The 18,969-nt window shown below is 45.7% G+C and overlaps 1 long non-coding RNA gene across 1 annotated transcript; it reads left to right on the top strand.

The window, feature by feature from the left end:
* Positions 1-8,198: 8,198 nt before the first annotated feature.
* LOC104976162 (uncharacterized) lies at positions 8,199-15,302 on the top strand. The gene is made up of 3 exons (XR_816146.4): positions 8,199-9,072; positions 9,644-9,898; positions 10,445-15,302. It is a non-coding gene; the product is annotated as an uncharacterized lncRNA (long non-coding RNA).
* The last annotated feature ends 3,667 nt before the right edge of the window (positions 15,303-18,969 follow it).

The following is an 18,969-nucleotide window of genomic DNA, read 5'->3' as shown; positions in this document are numbered from 1 at the left end:
GGATCAGCTAGCAATATTTACATGCTGGGGCTCGGCCACAGCCCAAGCTTAGGATCAAGGGCACTCGGGAGGGAATTTCAGAGTCCGGCTCCTGCAAGTATAAATAAGCATTCGTCTGAATCCTGGGGGCTTACTTGGAAATGTTTTTCAGTGTCTCCAGTTTGGGGAAAAGGAACTGAGAGCTCCCTCTGCCCCCGGATCCCTGTTGCCCAAAAAGCATGTGATGGAAAACCCCACCTGTGCCAGGGACAGCCTCAGGGTGAGCGAGCTCCCTTGGCTGTGATATACATTGTGGTTGATGCCTGCACTGATGGGGCTTCTCCTTGGCGATTGGTATGATCTGGAGGTTGGCACTGTTAAAGAGAGGTTTTCTTTGTGACCAGAAATTAGCGGGGAGTGGGAAATGACTGTAAATAAAGTGGTATTTGGCTGTTTTCAATTTTATTCGGCTCATGATATCATGGTCAAATGAAAACCTTGACATTTGGAGCAGGAAGCATGTGGTGAGCGGGGGTGGGTGGACTCCAAGCAGGACTGTGACACTGAGTTAAAGACCTCCAGGGTCTCACAGGAGAGAGGCACACAGAGGGGTCTTCAGAAATCAATCTGGTGACTTCCTCTTCCCCATAGAGTTCCCTCCTCCATAAATATCCTCCTCTGCTAGTTAATAAAAAGACAGGAACAGAGGCTCAGGGAGTGTGGAATGGACTCTATGGAGACAAATACCAGTGGCTGGGGCAGGCTTCTTATAGAGCAAAGCGATCTGTCCTTGTTCTGGAGCCCTGGGTTGTGATGTCAGATGGACCCAAGGCCTTGTCGTCTCTGAGGCCAGGCTGACCTGCTCAGGCAATGCTCTGAGCAATTCCGATGCTTTAGGAAAAGGCAAGGAACTTCCCCAAGTTGTTCCATATCTGGCCCGAAAAAGCAGTCACCCACAACTTGGATGCAGAAAATTTAGAATTTTTGGTACTTAATCTCCCTTCAGGCCAGCTGGCTCAGATGGTTAAGAATCTGCCTGCCGTCAAAGAGACCCAGGTTCAATCCCCAGGTCGGGAAGATGCCCTGGAGAAGGGAATGTCTACCCGCTCCAGTATTCTTTCCTGGAGAATTCCATGGACAGGAGAACCTGGCAGGCTACAAACAGTCCATGGGGTCACAAAGAGTTGGACAACGGAGTGACTAACACTTTTACTTTCACTTGGGCTTCCCCGGTGATGCTAGTGGTAAAGAACGCACCTGCCGATGCAGGAGACATAAGAGACTCAGGATCATTAAGTTAAAAGAGCTTTTAACATCACATGTATCCGTGTAATAAAATCCTACTAGAATCCTGTTCTCTATTTGAAAATCTGGGGACTTCCTCTGCACTCTCAACATAAGGGGTCAGAGTTCAATTCCTGATTGGGGAGCTAGATCTCACATGCCTCAACTAAAGGTCCTACAGGCTGCAACGAAGATCGAAGGTCCCGAGTGCCATAACTAAAATTTGGCACAGCCAAATAAATATTTTAAAAAAGAAAAAAGGAAAAAAATCTGTGAAGTAAAAAGTGTGTAAGAGAGAAATTATAGAATGGTGCCGTTGCTGAGAGAATGGATTAGGGCCACCTGACCTGGGTTTAAACTCAGGCTGCGACACACTCTGGTGACCTTGGACGAGTGAGATAACCTGCCTGTGGGTGATGAGACCGGCTCCCTCCTGGCCATGTCGTGAGAAACACACACACAAGGGCCTGAGACAGACAGCCACTTGGAACAAAGAGAGCTTGTGAGTATGACTAAACAAAGGTTCTTTTGGAAACTTCACTGGGTGAGGGGAGAGGAAGAGAGAGGGGAGAGAGAGAGGGAGAGAGAGCAAGGCTGTTTACACCTACTTTGAAATGGTATCTAGCCATGGACAGGCAAACCGGTTCTGATGAAACATTGCTGTAAACACTATATGATGTTAAACATCTCTTTCCAAGTGTGGGCCTGTGGCGTAGTTGACAGATAGCACGTTGTTTTCCTCTCTAAATAGAATATATTCTATTCGGTTGGCCAAAAATTCATTCAGGTTTCTCCATAAGATGCTCTGAAATACCCAAACTGAAACCTTTAGCCAACTCAAAACTTCCCTTGCTCTGAGACTCTGTTCTTGCTTAGTTGCTCAATCATGTCTGACTCTTTGCAACCCTTTGGACTGTAGCCCACCAGGTTCCTCTGTCCAGGGATTCTCCAGGCAAGAATACGGGAGTGGATTGCCATTTTCCTCCTCCAGGGGACCTTTTCAACCCATGGATCAAACCCATGTCTTCTGTGTCTCCTGCATTGCAGGCAGAGTCTTCACCTGCTGAACCATAGGGGAAGACTCTACAGGTCTTGAAAAATCCAGGAAACACCTTTCCATGCCTCGGTTGTCTTGCCTTCCTCTTCCTCTCCATCTTGATCACCGTCCCAGGCTTAGAATAAACCAGTCGCCAGCCCCAGCCCCTCCCAGTAAGACTTGCTAGTACCAGAAATCTGTCTTCTGCCCAGCAGTGGCCTTGAAATGTCTTGGATGTTGGGTGTTTGTGAAATTCTCTGGTGTGCATCTTACAAGGATACTTTGCAGAGTCGAAAAAGATGTACCCTTCTGTCTTAGGACACACAGGCTTGAGATGAAGGTAGGTGGGAGGGAGGGAGAAAGTATTGGCCAAAAAGTCAAGATTTTCTGTCACATCCTATGGAGAATCCAAACAAATTTTTTGGCCAACTCAATATAAGGAAGCAAGGGAAGGAAGGAAAAAAGTTGGGGAGAGAGAGGGAAAGAGAGGTGGAAAGAGAAGATACATTTTCAAAGTTTGCTGCTAAGGAAGAAGAAAAAGCAAGCAAGTGAGACTTTTCACGAAACAGATGTAAAAATATGAACATTCATAAGAACCAGGATAATTTTAATAGCAGACAAAGAGACATACAAGGATACTCAACGCAGTAGGACAGCACATTTGCAAACCTGGATTACAACAATGGGAAAACCAAATGAAAACTGAGGCAGGAAAAAAATGACGCAACAGAAATTATTTCCCAAGAGTCAGCAGAAGTCATCTTTGGGAAGTTGGGGGGAATTCCATTCTTTTTAGAGAACATAAAGAATTAACAGACTGATCTCAAAGAGATAACTGGTTCCACAATTGCCTTCCACCTGGAAGATCCATGCCCTGTGCTCAGGATGAAGTTCCACCATCCAAGAGCTGGGATGTGCCTAGAAGGCTCTCCCTTGCAGTTCCGGCTTCTATCGCTTTTCACCAAGCCATGTTCAAGAGCTTCCAGTGGATGCTTTGACCTCCAAGCATCTCCTACCCTGTCCTTCCCCAGTGCCGCTGGCCTCATCCGCCTCAATTAATGAGCTCTTCCCGGCCTCCGCCCTCACCTGTTCATCTACTGCCTCCATTTCTCACGTCCTGCCTGCCCCTCCCTTGGCGCAGGTCGATCTCTCCCATGCCTCCCTCCACTGCCCTCGGGACAAAGTTCAAACTCCTACCGCCACCCACAAGTCCATCCGTGGCTTCCCTACCTGCAGACCACCAGGTGTCCAGCCTCATCCTTAAGTTCCAAAAGCAACCCAGTTATATTTCTACCGCTGCACTCATCACATTTCACAGGAAGTATCTGTTCCTTATTCATCTCTCTCCCAAACTAGAAAATCTCTAGGAGTAACAACCATGTCTTATTCATGACTCAACCTCTGGGATCTATCACAGTCCACGGAAAAGGGTCAGTTCTCTGTCAATACTGCCTCATTGAACCATTCCTTCCTTACAACACTTTGTTGTGGGTCCCTCCGAATCAGTCCAACCCCGTTGCCTGAGTTTCAAGAACCTACAAAGGCTGATTAGAACCTGCCTTGGTCACCTTGTTTCTCCCTGCCCTGTGCCCGGGCCCAGGCCTGCTGTGCTGAGTACTTAAGCGTACTTGACACATGGTTTACCCACTCCTTTTCTGGCCATGCCCAAGGTACCCTCCCATATCCAGTGTCCTAATATAATTCTGATTCCCTTTCAAGTCCCAGCTCCAGCCCCAGTTGCTTTCAAAGCCCGTCCACCACCACACTCAGTCAGGGCCACAATCTTTCAATGTTTCTGGAACTTCTCCTGTGCACTTGTCTTAATTCTCTAGTTCAACTTAAACACCAGCCCCAAGCCATGGATCGCAGGCCCTCAGCCCCCTCCCAGTGTCTTATACACAGATAGACCCTCTCGGTGAAAGCTGCTGAATGAAGGATGCTGGGTGGGGTGAGGTGAGTATGTTGGTTGTCCCCATTTGGGGTACTGAGCTGTGGATCCAGTTCTCTCACAGGCTGTTTTGAAGGAGTCCCCTGGACCTACAAGGGAGAGGTTAGGTCACCCGAGGCCTCTCCCAGATCCCCTGTCCTGCGTCCTTACTTCCTGCCATAGGACACAGAAGAGGGGATGGCCAGAGGTCCTGCCACAGCTCAACCAGGAGCAAAGCCCCCACATCCTTCATCCAGCATCCTGCTCCTCAGAACCACTCACCACACGTGTCGAGAAACTCCAGCATCTGCTGAAACTGTAGGCAAACTCTTAACATCCACCAGAAAGTGTCCGAAATGAGAAGATTGTGTTTGGTTTCCTTTTTGCTGCAAACTTCCAGGCCACTCCACTTGGAATACCATCCAAGGCACTTGCAACCTTTACTATGTTTTTATCCAAATCTGCCTCTCATTAATCAGATACCATCCAAAGCCAGCCTGTACCTTTCACTCATTTAGAAAGCAATGGGAAATTCCTCACTAAATGCACAAATAAATTAATTTATCCACTTGTGATGGTTGTACATTTCATCTTATGTGTTCTATGGATTTACTAGTCAGTGAGGTGCTGGGCACCCCAGAGCGACTTTACCACATCCTGGTTGGTGTCCCTGAGGGCGGGGGAGGGGCTGGCTTGAGCCAGTACCAAGGAATGCAAAGAGCTTGGCAAGAGAACAAACCTCCTTGGCCTCCAGACACACGGTGACATCACTGACCGACCCCTTCTTGGTGTTTCTCCTCCCTCAGTGGAGGTGATGTCAACAGCGGCCCTTCCCAGCCTGGAAGACAGGACTGGTTGTGTGGAAGGGTAAGGTAAGGTAAGCTGAGGACAGGTAAATAAGACTTCTTGGCGTGAATTGAGGAAAGCTGGGTTTGCATAGCTTAGAGGAGAAGGAAGCAGGGTGGGCTTGTGGGGCGAGGACCCCAGGGCCTCGGGGCTACTTGGAAGGCAGTAGGCTCTCAGTTCTTGAACCTGGGCCTGAAATCATCCCCATTGTATACAGATCAGGGAGTGCTCCTTACCCTCCACCTTTGGGTGTTACAAAACTGGGGCATGGCCTTTGCTTAACCAGACAGAGGCCTGGGCTGTGACTCATTCTAACTCATCTGAGAAGCTGCAGCTCTTTCGCTTCAGCCCAGGCCGCCTGTCTCCCAGGTGCTGGCCTTCCTGTATCTATTGGGACAGCCTTAAAGCCAAGGGAGCTAAGAGAGCAAACTTGAGATTTTAAAACTCAGCAGTGAGGACTTTCCTGATCGTCCCATAGCTAAGACTCCAAGAGCCCAGCTCAGGGGGGCCTGGGTTCAATCCCTGATCAGGGAACTAGATCCCACGTGCCACAACTAAGACCCTGCACAGCCAAATAGATAAACAAGGTAATAAATATTAAAAAAAAACAACAACACCTGGACCTCCTCAGAACGGGCTCTTCCTCCCCCACTGACCTCTCACACCCACAATCACCAACTGTAATCTTCCTGAAATGTCCAAGCTATTTGTCATCCCCTGGGAAAACCTTGTCCACAGAGCTCCTGGACTAGGGGCTAAATGATAGGAAATCAGAGAGATTAAAAGGGCCATATTCCTAATCTTACTTCCCTGCACAGAGACACAATGTCTACATATGTGTATGAATGGGATGCACAGACTCAGTTATTTATCATCATAATTGATAAGAGCAGAATCACTCCTGGAGGAAATGTCCCAGCTGGGATATCTTTCATCAGAAACACCTAATCTGGGGCCAGCTCTCTCTTCCCTGACCTTCAGCCCACTCTCTCCTCCACATCCCCCAAGATCTGTATTGTGTTTGGGTTCCCAGAGAAGGAAGAAATGCTTGCAACTGAATCTATGTGGTATCCTTCCAGAATTCTGCTGCCCTGGAGGAGGAAATGGCAACCCACTCCAGTGTTCTTGCCTGGGAGATCCCATGGACAGAGGAGCCTCATAGGCTACAGTCCATGGGGTTGCAATGCAAGAGTCAGATATGACTTAGCAACTAAACCACCACCACCATTTGAATGAGCAGGAAGCTCCAATGAATGCCATGAGGCCCTGGGTGCCACCCAGATACTCCTGTGAAGGTGACCACAGTGACGATGAAAAAGCGAAGTCACTCAGTCATGTTTGACTCTTTGCCACCCCGTGGACTGTAGCCTACCAGGCTGCTCTGTCCATGGGATTCCCCAGCAAGAATACTGGGATGGGTTGACATTTCCTTCTCCAGGGGATCTTCCCGACCCAGGGATCGAACCTGGGTCTCCCGCATTGCAGGCAGATGCTTTACTCTCTGAGCCACCAGGGAAGCCCCACAGTGATGGTGCTGTCACCCATTTGTCTAGCACCAACAGCCTGCAGGGCAGATTGGAGACTGGATGTATCGCCCACCCAAAGGCCTTACAGTCGAAACAGCCTTAGGTGTCCCTAGGGACATTTCCAACTCAGTTTACATCATAAGGGAAAATACATATCCCCAGACAACTGTCTTCTGTTCTTCTCTTCCTTTCTCCCTCTTTGATAATGGAAGATGTCGGTGGGGCTACTTGGGGACAAAGGCCACAGACCCCAAGTCTATCCCATGGGGCTGGGCTTGTCCATGAAACTGTGTCAGCTGGAGATCCCATTACAGACAGACCTCTCTTCATTTCCAGGCAAGGCATGTAATGGGCTCCAGCTTCTTCCTGGGTCCTTGGTGCTTCCATCTCCATCAGATCCAGGCTGAAGACAAGTTGAGTTTTTCCCTAAACAGCTTTGGGGAAACCCGTCCTTTCCCACTGGGAAACAGAAGCTGCATAGACCTGCCTGTCCACTAGGATCCTGCCCAGTGTCTGGCCTCCTGCAGGTTAAGCTAGACCCCTCCCAGCCTGGCCTAAGCCTGGGTGAGCTGGCCTTGGCTGACCAGCCTGGCCTCAGCCAGCCTCCTGGTTGGGCTTGGCCTCTATCGAGGAGGCAGGGAGCCTGAGGAACCAGAAGGTTAAGCAACAGCTTCCCAAGGGCAAATTCCTGTCCAGTGTCTGGTATCTGGGTTCTGAGCCAAACATGGGCGGCTCTGTTTCTGCTGATCTCTGAGGGTGACTGCACGCTGCTTACTGCTTCTCTTGGCTTACCTGCATATGGCTTCCCAGAAGAGGAAGGGCAGTCAAGGGGCATGAGAGTTACCAGCCCAGACGTAGGTCTCATATGCAAATACTCCAACTCTCAGAAGATAGTAAGGCCTTTTAGAGCCAAGCCAGAGTCCTGTTAGCATTTCCTCTGGACCCAGCTTAGTCGTCTCGGCCAAGGCTTGTTTAATACCTCAAATGGGCAAGTGCTGGAATCAAGATTGCTGGGAGAAATATCAACAACATCAGATATGCAAATGATGGCATGCTAACCTCTTGATGTAGATGAAAGAAGAGAGTGAAAAAGCTGGCTTGAAATTCAACATTGAAAAAAACTAAGATCATGGCATCCAGTCCCATGACATGACATGACTTCATGTCAAATAGAAGGGGCAAACGTGGAAGCAGTGACAGATTTTATTTTCATGAGCTCCCAAATTGCTGTGGATGGTGACTTCAGCCATGAAATTAAAAGACGTTTGCTCCTTGGAAGCAAAGCTATAATAAACCTAGACAGTGTATTATAGACCAGAGATGTCACTTTGCTGACAAGGTCCATATAGTCAAAGCTATGGTTTTTCCAGTAGTTATGTACAGATGTGAGAGTTGGACCATAAATAAAGCTGAGTGCCAAAGAACTGATACTTTCAAATTGTGGCGCTGGAGAAGACTCTTGAGAGTCCCTTGGACAGGAAGATCAAACCAGTCAATCCTAAAGGAAATCAATCCTGAATATTCATTGGAAAGACTGATGCTGAAGCTGAAGTGCCAATACTTTGGCCACCTGATGCAAAGAGATGACATTGGAAAAGACTCAGATGTTGGAAAGACTGAAGGGAAAAGGAGAAGAGAGCAGCAGAGGATGAGATGGTTAGATAGAATCACCGACTCAATGGACGTGAATTTGAGCAAACTCCGGGAGATAGTAAAGGATGAATAGGGAAGCCTGGCGTGCTGCATGAGGTCGCTAAGAGTCGGACACGACTTAGCGACTGAACAACAAAAATGGCCAGTGCTTGGCATCAGGGTAGTCTAAGTGTCAGTGGGCCAAGGCATGGCTTAAGGTTTGAGGCCAGAACCTCTCATGAGCAGACAAGAGCCTTCTTTGTCATGGTGACAGCTTTGCTTAGTTTCACCCCTCATTTCTCAGATCACTCCCTGAGAGTTGGACCTAATTACTTTTGCACATGAGTTAGAAATGTATGAAAGAGAGTCTGAATTTCTCACCCCCTTCTCTAAGCAAAATCAATGGCAGAGGCTGCAGCGAGCTGCTGCGGTTCTCTCGTGGGCTAGGAAGTGAGAAGCTAAGGAAAACCTGTGCTAGCCCCAGGGTTTACCTGGGATTCTAGAATCAGCCAGGGACAAACCCACCACAATGAGCAGCACATTAGGTTCCTTCTAGCCACGTTGTTTGAGGATGTGCACAGAGCCTGGCAAGATTGCAGACGTGGGGGATGAGGAAGGGAAGTGGCTTGTCTACGCTCTCGTGGTGACTCAGTAGCAGGACAATTTAAGAGAATCCAGGAGCTTTGACTAACCGGCTACTCAGCCATGACCCTGCCCTGTTGAAGGAAGTAGAAAGGACGGGAATTGGTCAGTCAACAGCACTCAGGTGCCAAGTCGTGAACACACTGTGGGGAGGAGACCGGCAACAGAAAATGACTGGAAGACACAAGGAATCCCTAAAAGTATGTGGGTTGAGAAGAGAGTGCCCGCATGCCCACGCATGTGAAGTAACTTCAGAAGACTTACAGAGGGGAGGCTGCAGAATAATATTGTCTGATGCTGAAGGCCACATGGAGCTGGGTACCCGTGGTTGATGGCGATGATGGGTTATGAGCACCCACGAGGAAGAGGGGAGGGAAAAGGAGTGATCGCAGGACAAGCTGGGTGACTTGGGGAGTCACTGGGCCGCCTCCAGCCCTAGCCCGGGGTGACTTAGCGAGAAAGTGCTGAGCTAGGTTCTGGAAGGGGAAGTCTGTCCAGGAGAAAGGCGGGACTTGGCCTGGCTGGGGCCCAGCGTGAATGAGGGGTGTGTGGGGACAGCGGGCAGACAGGCAGGCCTGGGGCACAGAGGTTGGGGTAGGGGTTACCAACAGACGTGGAAGAAAAGAAACAAAGAATGTCTGGCCAGCATCCTCATTATTTTTTGGTTTTATGGGAAACATGGTGAAACTCTTTCTTAAAAGTGGCCATTATAGAGGGTGGGGGTAGGAGAGAAACCACAGTGATTTCTTTCTTTCTTTTTTTTTTTTTCAGGATCGAAAAAATGTTCTCCGCAATCTAAACAAAGTTAGATTGGGAAATGCAGCATGGTACCATGGGGGCCTGGTTCGGCCATGACCCGCCTGCCCGCAGGCGCCGGCCTCAGATGCTCAGAGCGGCCTGGGGAGAGAGGGGATGCTTTGACTTTTCAAGATCTAAGAGTTATGGTTCCCTTTTGGCGAAATGCTTTTTGTCCTGTCATAACTTGAGTCCTTTGTGGTAGCACCGATTGTGGCCTCGGAAGCCCAGGTGAGTGCCTTACCTGCCTACCTGCCCCGGGATGGACTCCTCTGGAGATCCAGGGACGGCACTGATGCCCTTGTATTCAGTGCCCTTGGGGTGGGGGCTGCTGTGTGGCCTGAAAGGTGACTTCCCTGGGATGACAGGGCTTCTTGGGTGACACTAGTAGTAAAGAATTTGCCTGCAATGCAAGAGACATGAGAGACACAGGTTCAATCCCTGGGTTGGGAAGATCCCCTGGAGAAGGAAATGGCAACCCACTCCAGTACTCTTGCCTGAGAATCCCATGGACAGAGGAGCCTGGGGTCACAAAGAGTCGGACACAAGTGAAGTGACTTAGGAGGCACACACTGGGAATACAGAGCTGTACATCATTAAAGAAACATAGGGATCCCAGAACGACGAGACTGAACTCTGCCTTCAAAACAGAACAGGAGGAAAATGGCTGCTAGGGACCTAGATGGCCTTGCTGAGTTGAATTCTTGGGTGATTTGATTCAATGAAGCCATTCATTTCAAAGCTGCCTCTTTTTTTTTTTCTTTTTTAAACAAAAAGGTAGGAGTCATTCAACCTTTTTCAGCAGATTGAAGTGATTTTTAAGTGAATACAGAAAGCAGCCCTACCCACACCATCCTCTGTCAGGAATGAAGCATCTGTGATGGAAAATACCTGCAGCCTGGGGAAAAAATTTACTGCAACAGCTCCATTTCATGTTGTGGGGTCATATTTTTATTGATGTGAAATTCTTGCTCTCTACTGTCCGATTTTTGTTAACTACTGAATCTAAATCTTGTTGGGTCTTGTGCTTGCAAACCCCTGTAATTAGCATGATATCCTAGATTGTTTTTAAATTGAAGTGGCCTGGTTTCTGTGTCTAACCTGTGCAGTTAGAGGCCCCGGGGCTGAGATTGTATCTGGGGCTCTCCCTGGACCCCTCTCTTCCACGCCCTGGCTGGAGACTGAGCATCAAAATCTCCCATGGAAACCTGGATCCAGAGTTCAGGAACCGGGAGGCTGGCACAGGCGAGGGGGTGCGGGTGATGTCAAGCACCCTTCTCTGGGACTTGCAAGTTGCCACAGGTGGGTGGCATATCTCCCCCACCCCACCCCACCTCTGCTGGCTGTGCATGATAGGGATGGGTTCCATCCTCAGTGGGAGGGCTTCGCTGTCTCACACAAGGCTGCCTACAGGGCTTGAACACTTCAAGTGTGGGGAGGAGATGCCCAGATTTGGATCCTGGCTTGACCAGTCCTGGCGCGGATGTCCAGCCTCTCTGCTGGGTGAAGTCTGAATCCCGGCACCCGTCACCGCAGCTTTTTCCTCGCAGCCTAGATGAGACAATTAGGAAAACCAGAGCCTGGAGAATTCCAGGGACGGGAAGCCTGGTGGGCTGCCGTCTCTGGGTCGCACAGAGTCGGACACAACTGAAGCGACTTAGCAGCAGCAGCAGCAGCAGAGAGATAAAGAGAACTTCCGCTGAATCCTAGCTTCTGTCTTCTCAATAGAGGAGAGCGTGGCAACCCACTCCAATATTCTTGCCTGGAGAATCCTATAGACAGAGGAGCCCTACAGTTCACGGGGTCAAAGAGTCAGAGGTGACTAAAGTGTGACCATCTCACCAGAGGATCCCTCCCACCTACCCTACACCACGAAGCCAAATGGACCAATGACATGGGGCAGCTTCTTTTAAATCTCACCCCCAGGGCCTCTGACTGCACAGGTAAGACACAGAAACCAGGCCACTCCAATTTAAACAAGCCTTGCAGCTTCTTAAAGACCAGGGTCAAGTCCATATGAAGTCCTTCCGTTACTTACCTTCACATTGGTCTCAGTGGTTTATTTCAAATTCTAGCCTATTCATTGATAGCTTTTCCTGAATGGTCTCCAAAAGCTCTCTGCAAAAGCGATTTACAGAGTGGCTGGCCAGTGTGCTGATCTGCACACTGAAGGAAGGATCATGTAGCTAAGGACTGCCAAACAGACAGAAGAGACATGTTATCACCGAGGCAAGAAGTGCGCAGTTAGCAGGGTTAAGGACCAGGATTTGGGGGCCACATAGCTGCTTGTAGCGAGAAGGTTCTTGCATGAAGAATCTTCTCAACTATCTTTCCTTGCCCACAGCTAAATAGTAGCTTCTACTTTAAATCCAGGTCACAGTCATTAGCTACCAGCATGGTCGGCACTAGATACTCAACGAGTATGGATCAGTTTAAGATTTGCTTGAAGGTGAAAAGAGGAATTATTCAACAAATGGTGTTGGAACCACTGGCTAGCCATTTGGGAAAAAAAGTTTAGAACTTCCCTGGTGGTCCAGTGGTTAAGAGTCTGACCTCCCAATGCAGGGAGTACAGGTTTGACCCCTGGTCGAGGAACTAAGATCCTACATGCCACTCATGTTGCCGAGAAATAAAGTAAATAAATAAATATAAACTTAAACTGATTCTTACCTTACTTGTCACTCCCAGTAAAGCATATGTGGATAAAAACTTCAAAGATAAAATTTGAAACCACAATTTAAAAACTGTGGGTGCATTTATTGCTCATCCCTGTTTGGAGAAGTCCTTTTTAGCAAGGAAGCCATAGATTAAAAAATCATAAATTTCATACCATAAAAGAAAACATAATTTTGTGTGACAAAAAGTACCTTAAAAATGACAAAACAGAAAATATTTGCAACATTTGTATATGAGAAACATAATTTAATTTATTTAAATTACAAAGAGCTCACACAAATCAATAAAGAAAAAGCAGAATAACACAATAGAAAATAAGGCAAAGGATATGAATGGACAGTTAAAAAGTGATGCAAATGTCTGATAAAAAATTTCACTGGAAACTATAAGATACCATCTTTCATCTAAATGTCAGAAATTGTAAAGTTTTATTATAATTAGTGCCTGGGAAGAAGATATGTGGACAAGTAGGCATTTGCAAATATAAATTTAAGAACTGTCAACTGGTGTTCATTTGCCCAATATTAAGATCCTTCTAAGAGCAATTGAGTAATATCAATCATGATTTTAATGTCTATAACCTTTGATCCAAGAACTTCACTGCCTGAATTTAGCCTACAGTTACATTGGCAAAATTATGCCATGGGGAAACTGTAGAAACAGTGTCAGATTTTATTTTGGGGGGCTCCAAAATCACTGCATATGGTGACTGCCCCATGAAATTAAAAGATGCTTACTCCTTGGAAGAAAAGTTATGACCAACCTAGATAGCATATTGAAAAGCAGAAACATTACTTTGCCAACAAAGGTTCGTCTAATCAAGGCTATGGTTTTTCCAGTGGTCATGTATGGATGTGAGAGTTGCACTGTGAAGAAGGCTGAGCACCGAAGAATTGATGCTTTTGAACTATGGTGTCGGAGAAGACTCTTGAGAGTCCCTTGGACTGCAAGGAGATCCAACCAGTCCATTCTGAAGGAGATCAGCCCTGGGATTTCTTTGGAAGGAATGATGCTAAAGCTGAAACTCCAGTACTTTGGCCACCTCATGCGAAGAGTTGACTCATTGGAAAAGACTCTGATGCTGGGAGGGATTGGGGGCAGGAGGAGAAGGGGACGACAGAGGATGAGATGGCTGGATGGCATCACTGACTCGATGGACGTGAGTCTGAGTGAACTCCGGGAGTTGGTGATGGACAAGGAGGCCTAGCGTGCTGCAATTCATGGGGTCGCAAAGAGTCGGACATGACTGAGAGACGGAACTGAATTGAAATGAATTGATACAGGACAAGGATGCCCATGACAGCGTTGTTTGGAACAGCAGAAAGCTGGAATCCATTTAAGGGTCTATCAATGAGACCGGCTAGAAAATGGAACTCTAAGAAACAGTTTTTGTGTCTTAAAAAAAAAAATATTAACAGGGTCTTCAGGTCATGAGACCAAGGATATGTGAGTTTATTTTTTATTTTTGTCTGCACAGCATGTGGGATCTTAGTTCCCCAACCAAGGATCAAACCCATGCCCCCCGAATTAGTAGTGCAGAGTCTGAACTACTAGACCACCAGAGAAGTCCAAGAAGCAGTTTTTAAAAAGGTTGAAAGGCGATTGGTAGAGCTAGATATAGAGGACCTTTGATTTTTTAATAAGTAGGAAGGGAAAGCAAGGCTCTGGGCAAGGTATTTAGGAATATCTGTTTTCAAATTGTGTACCTTACTAGCCAAACCTTTTGAACGCATTCACTAACGTATTTGTTGATTGATTTATACATATGTGAACCGATCCAAAAATAGCATAAAAAAGTGAATTGAAGCAAAGCATAAGATCTAAAATTTTTTCGGCTACGCTGAATTGTTTTAAGGACCTTTCCACCTTACATGTATGCACTTATGCCACGTGAGTGACGTCAGTTCGTCACCTGTCAATTTTAAAATATATCTGCAAATTCTTTGACACACCTTCCATTGGTTTGCGTGATCTATGCCCTGTTCCCTTCAAATGGGGCAGACCTTTGCCCTTGTTTTGGCCACCAGGGTATGGCAGAAATGACAATATTGGATTCTGAGTCTAGATGAGAAAACACTGGTGCCTGGTTTGTTTTTAGTTTTCTGGGATGCAAAACCAAGCCAACACTGATGTTGATACTTGTGCGGAGGTTTAGACTTTGTTTAGACAGCACTTCCGTGCTATGAATAGTAGCTGCAGAAGTGATGAACACAGCGCAGACAGACATGCTGTACTTGGAGAATTAGAATTAGAACCAGGAAAGGCTGGATAATATTTGCTCTTGCACAAGGAGTAAAATCATAGTCTTCCATGTGATTAATCATTGTATGGACTTACATCATTGTCAGTATCCGTTTATGCCATTTGTCAGACATAACTGGGACCTGATTTCTTTCCCCAGCTCTCCTCCCTTCTTCCCTCCCTCTCTTTCCATCTTCCCTCCCTTCTTTCTATCGCTTCTTCCTACCTTCTCTTAATATTTTTAACCCCCTGCTACATGCCAGACTTTAAGATGAGTACCTCACATTTGATGTACACACCTATTATTTCCACATCTCTCTGATTTTTTACTGTAACCAGGGGTTTACTTAAAAGATGGCTTACCTTAGATTTCTTGCCATATATCTCTTTCTCTTTATAAGACTTCATATGTTCTACAGAAAGCGTAAATTCACGTTTTATTATGAGAAAGCTAAAATGCAGTCTTTCTAAATACCTGCCCAAAATATAGTTAACCAACAAGATGACTATTCACTCTTCAATCTCTGGTCCATTGAGATGATAGACAGGTGGCTGGCTGGCTGGCTGGCTGGATTGATGGATGGATGAAAGGATGATGGGTGGATGGATAGATAAGTGACAGATGAGTAGTTCCCCCACACTCACACTCGATGTAAGAGGAGGAAGGGAAGTAGTCAGGATAAAATAGTGGTTTCAGCACTATGTCTGATTGTCATAGTATTCACTTCAAACTGGACAGACTTGTCAAACCAATCTTCCAGAAGAAAACAAAAACTATCTCAACCTTGTCATTCAAATAAATGTCCATTTTGAGTATTGTCTGTTTTTAAAGAGCATGGAGCTCATTTGGACATTTTGCATAATGGCTAGCATACTATGGCTATCTAGGAGATATTATAGGCTAAATTGTGTCCCCCAACCCCTCCTCAAATTTATAAAGTCCTAACCTTGGAATGTGACTGTATTTGGAGATGATGTTTTAAAAGAGGTAATTTAGAATTCATCTGGGTGGGCCCTAATTCAATATAACTAGAAGAAGAAATTAAGACCCAGACCTATACAGAGGAAACTATGTGGACACAGAGTGGAGATGGCTGTCTACAAAGCAGGAAGAGAAGCTTCAGGAGGAACCAACTCTACTGACACCTTGATCTTAAACTTCTAGCCTCTAGAGCTGTGAGTAAATTTCTTCTGTTTAAGCTGCTTAGTCTGTGGTATTTTTTTTAATGACAGCCCTAACAAGCTAATACAGTAGATATTTCTTTTAAATCAACTTTGGTTCAGTTTGTCTAAAAACAAGGACAGAATAAGCAATATTTACATTCACATAGGTAGGTAACACGGTGTGGTATTTTACGCTTACCTGGTCTAGGCCTGGGTTCAATTTGTCCATCATTTACAACCAATGTGGCCTTGGACAAATGACCTAATCTTTGTGCACCTCTGTTCACATACATGTAAGCTAAGTTAATATAATAACAATTTAATAAGTTATATGCAGAGTACATCATGCAAAGTGCCAGGCTGGGTGAATCACAAACTGGACTCAAGATTGCTGGGAGAAATATCAACAACCTCAGATATGCAGATGATACCACTCTAATGACAGAAAACGAAGAGGAACTAAAGAGCCTCTTAATGAGGATGAAAGAAGAGAGTGGAAAAGCAGGCTTAAAACTCAACATTAAAAAATCTAATCTCATGGTATGCGGTCCCATCACTTCATGACAAATAGATGGGGAAAAAGTGCAAACGGTGGCAGATTTTATTTTCTTGGACTCCAAAATCACTGTAGACGGTGACTGCAGCCATGAAATTAAAAGATGCTTGCTCCTTGGAAGAAAACCTATGACAAACCTAGGCAGCATATTAAAAAGCAGAGACATCACTTTGCTGACAAAGATCCGTATAGTCAAAGCTATATCTTTTCCAGTAGTCATGTACAGATGTGAGATTTAGACCATAGAAAAGGCTGAGTGCCAAAGAATTGACGCTTTCAAATTGTGGTGCTGGAGAAGACTCTTGAGAGTCCCTTGGACAGCAAGATCAAATCAGTCAACTCTAAAGGAAATCAACCCTGAATATTCATTGGAAGGACTGATGCTGAAAGCTCCAATACTTTGGCCACCTGAAGGGAAGAGCTGACTCATAGGAAAAGACCCTGATGCTGGGAAAGATTAAGAGCAGGAGGAGAAGGTGATGACAGAAGATGAGACGGTTGGATGGCATCACCAACTCAATGGACATGAATTTGAGCAAACTCAGGGAGACAGTGAAGGACAGGGAATCCTGGCATGCTGCAGTCCATGGAGTCCCAGAGAGTCGGACGTGACTTAGTGACTAAACAACAACAACGTCACAAAATTGCTATGAAAATTAAATGAACTTGTGTTTTAAGCACTTTGAAGAGCACTTAACACATTGCATCTGATACATAATATGAAATAAAGAGGTTGGAGAGCATGATGAAATCAAGTTTATTAAATCCTTTTAAATGATAACATATTTTTAAAAATTCTAACTATAGAGGATTTTTAAAAACTGTATTTCTTTATTTGTTTTGGCTGTACCTGGTCTTAGTTACAGCTTGTGCGATCTAGTTCCCCGACCAGTGGTCAAACCTGGGCCCCCTGCATTGGGGCCCCCTGCATTGGGAGCACAGAGTCTTAGCAACTGGACCACCCGGGACGTTCCTACAGAAGCTTCTTGATACAGGGAGGAAATAGTTGTTAGCAGCATTCTGGGTTTTCAACTGCATGCTGAGTTTGGGTTTATGTTAGGATGAGCATCTAACATCAATGAACGTGCTCTGAGGCTAACAAGAGCAGCTCCCAGTCATCTTAACAGCAGTGGTTGTGAATCATTTCCGGTATTTTAACATTTGCCAAAGATTGGAAAATGTCTGGTTTTCCCACCAACGTTCATTGCAATGGGAACTATGAAAGAGAGAGTCGAACATGTGTGCTGAAAATGTTCGCAGGTGCTATTTGCACATGACTTGCTACAAAACTGCTGTAAACACGACTTCATTTCTATTGGTAAAACTTTAACTCAAGATAAACTTGCTGACTGCAAAGGGTATCACGAGACTGTGCTGTGCGTGATAGCTAATATAAACAGTGGGGGCAGCGGAGGCCTTCCAGGGTCCAGGGACCAGTGTGGATCTTTCTGGAAAGCCAGTCATTCACCATCTGCTCCAAGTCCCAAATTGCACTGGAGGAAAGAGGCCAAAGTGGAAAATCAGAAGCATCTCACAGTTGAATGTGACAGTGTTTGGTGACCAACTGCTCCCAACCCACTTTTGGGATGTATCATACTCATTCCAGCTTCTTCCAGGAAATCTTGAAGGACTGGCAATTGTCTTGATTACACTTTTGAACCAATAGAACATAAACAGAAACAGCTGGTCATGGATACACATCTCATTAACCAACTGAGAAAAAAAGAAAGTGTTTCCAGTCAGGCAATAGCGCCTGAGACAGATTTTTGATGATATTAATTATCTGTGATCAAACACCACCTTTGATATATTGGGTTTTATGAGCATAAAGATCACTGAAGGAATCTTGAAATATTTTCCTCTAGTGTCAGTTGCATCCACAGAGCTATTAAAATTTTCACAATTTCAGGGCATTGAAGAAATATATTATCTGAATAGAAGCATTTGAATAACTAACCAGTCTCATACAGGGCTTCCCTGATAGCTCAGTCGGTAAAGAATCCACCTGCAATGCAGAAGACCCTCATTGGATTCCTGGGTCGGAAAGATCAGCTGGAGAAGGGATAGGCTACCCACTCTAGTATTCTTAGGCTTCCCTGGTGGCTCAGCTGGTAAAGAATCTGCCTGCAATGGGGGAGACCTGGGTTTGATCCCTGGGTTGGGAAGATCCTCTGGAGAAGGGAAAGGCTACCCGTTGCAGTATTCTGGCCTGAAGAATTCCATGGACTGTACAGACAGTAGCAGAGAGTTGGACACGACTGAGCAACTTTCACTTCACTTCAGCCTCATATAACTGACAGGGGTGGAATTTTACGTAGAACTGAGTCATTGCATCACCTCAATTATGCAGAAAATAGTTTAGAAACAAGGAATTTTTTTTAATTAGAACAAAACTTGAAAAATATTTTTCTTATACATATATTTGCTCATAGGAGAAATAATTCTTAGGCTCAGACTCAAAAAGTAAAGTTTATTGTACACACAGCTGTAATTGTGATCTTCTCACTTTCATGCCCAGCGCACTTTAGAAATAGAAAATTAGAAGTAGGGAGAGGCCTTGCTATAGACATACATGCTAATGAGAAGAAACTGCTCACACCCTAAAGGGGAAAGTAGAAAAGTAAAAAAGCAGACTGAAGAATTAAAAAAGGCCCAGGAATATGGA

Source organism: Bos taurus, chromosome 28 (genome assembly GCF_002263795.3).
Source record: "Bos taurus isolate L1 Dominette 01449 registration number 42190680 breed Hereford chromosome 28, ARS-UCD2.0, whole genome shotgun sequence".
Classification (NCBI taxonomy): Eukaryota; Metazoa; Chordata; class Mammalia; order Artiodactyla; family Bovidae; genus Bos; species Bos taurus.
Note: the sequence above shows the minus strand (reverse complement) of the source record. Positions and strands in the feature narration are given on the sequence as shown.